Source organism: Propithecus coquereli, unplaced genomic scaffold (assembly GCF_000956105.1).
Source record: "Propithecus coquereli isolate 6110/MARCELLA unplaced genomic scaffold, Pcoq_1.0 Scaffold38, whole genome shotgun sequence".
NCBI lineage: Eukaryota > Metazoa > Chordata > Mammalia > Primates > Indriidae > Propithecus > Propithecus coquereli.
In genome coordinates, this window is record NW_012149507.1 from 526,168 (window position 1) to 528,466 (window position 2,299).

Sequence of the window (2,299 nt, forward strand, 5' to 3'; positions counted from 1 at the left end):
ACTCCTGGGCTCAAGCAATCCTTCTGCCTCAGCCTCCCGAGTAGCTGGGACTACAGGCATGCGCCACCATGCCCAACTAATTTTTTCTATATATATTTTTAGTTGTTCAGATCATTTCTTTCTATTTTTTAGTAAAGATAGGGTCTCACTCTTGCTCAGGCTGGTCTCGAACTCCTGACCTTGAGCGATCCACCTGCTTCGGCCTCCCAGAGTGCTAGGTGAACCTGAGTTTCTTTAGCTATAAAATAAAATTATTAGGTCATTAAATATGAAATGTCCAATTTTGAACCAAAAATTTAGTTTATTATATCTAAACAAGAAGCAGTACAATTAATCAAAGCATGCAACTAAACTATCAACACAGTTTTGCCATCTTAATGGTAGCTTGATTATGCCAGCAGCAAAGAAGCCTGAAGGGCTAGTGGTAATGAAATCGTGAAAGGTGTTTTCCACAGCTTGTTGAGAATTGAATATTTTTCCTTGCAAGAAGTGGTCCAAAGCCAGGAAGTAGTGGTAGTTAGTTGGTCCAAGCTCTGGTGAATATGGATGACAGAGTTTCTAAGTCCAGCTTCTATAGTTTGAGCAGTGTTGTTTTTGCGACATGTGATCTTGCAAGAGAATTGGCTTGTCTCTATTGACCAATCTCGGCTGCTTAATCACAAGTATCCTCATCATTTCATCCAATTGGTTACAGTAGACATCCACTGTAATCGACTGACCAGGTTTTATGAAGCTATAGTGAGTAATACCACCATTGGACCACCAAAGAGACACCATTAGCTTTTTCTGATGAATATTCAGTTTTGGACTGTGTTTTGGCACTTCATCTTTATCCAACCATTGTGCTGAACACTTCTCATTGTCAAAAAGAATCCATTTTTCATCACATGTAACAATATGGTGTAGAAATGATTCATCTTTATGTTGTGACAGCAAAGAAAGGCAAGCTTCTAGACGATTTCTTTTCTGATGCTCGTTTAATTCATGTGGTTCTCATCTAGCCAGCTTCTTCTTTACCTTGCTGATTTGTTTCAAATGGTCCAATATTGTTGGAATAGTAACATCAAACCTTGCTGCTAATTCACGCTTAGGTTGAGATGGATTCACTTCCACTATAGCTTTCAGCTCACCATTATCCAGCTTGGTCTAAAGTCACCCACCGGGCTCATTTTCAAGATTAAAATCACTGGAACAGAACTTCTCAAACCATTGACGTACTGTGGTCATCAGCCACATCCTTCCCAAACATTTCATTGATATTTTGAGCTGTCTGTGCAGCACTGGTTCCACTATGGAACCCATATTCAAAAATAACACAAATTTTTGACTTATCCATGGTTTCACAAAAATTGCTCTAAAAAAATTTGAAAGATATTCACAATCCAATATGTGCATTTGAAAGAATGAGGATGTACCCTCACAATTAAAAAAAAACCCAAAAAACCAAGAAGTGTCAAAATGAAATGTCAGAGTTATCAACTGTCGAACTTAGTACTTAAGGAAATTGGACATTCCATACTTAATAACCTAATAATAGAGATGTCCTAAAGTACAAATGAAATAATATAAGCGAAGTGCTGGCACAGTAGTAGGTGCTCAGCCCATGCTAGTCCCTGCCTCTGCCTCTTCTGTGATGAGCAGCAGAAGGAGCATGGGGACATTTCCCCTTCCTTTGGACCAGAAGGAGAAGCTGAACTTGGGTGCTAAATAAGCCCAAGCTTGTCTGCAGGTTGATATCGAGCCCAGACAGACTATTCTTCAGAGCTCGACTCCAGACAACTTTTACTGCCTGAGAAACTTTTATTTCCATAACAAAACAACCTTTATTCACCACACAGTTCCCTTCCTCCCCTTCCCTTAACCTGTCACCACACCTCCCCACATCCACCAGAAGCCTCAAGCCCTATCCCTTTTGGCAACTCAGGATGGTACATAAGCTACAATCAACTGACCCTTCTTTGAAATTCATATTTTGTGGGACTTCCGTGTGAGCCTATGTATTAGGTTATTAAGTATGAAATGTCTAATTTCTGTAAGTACTAAGTTTGACAGCTGATATCTCTGACATTTCACTTTGACAGTTCTTATTTTATTTTTATTGTGATGGTACATCCTCATTCTTTCAAACACACAGTTTGGCTCATGATTATCTTTACAAAAATTTTTTAGAACAATTTTAGTGAAACCATGGATAAGTAAAAAATTCGTGTTATTTTCAAGTATGGGTTCCATCGTGGAACCAATGCAGTGAAGACAGCTCAAAATATCAACAAAATGTTTGGGAAGGATGTGGCTAATG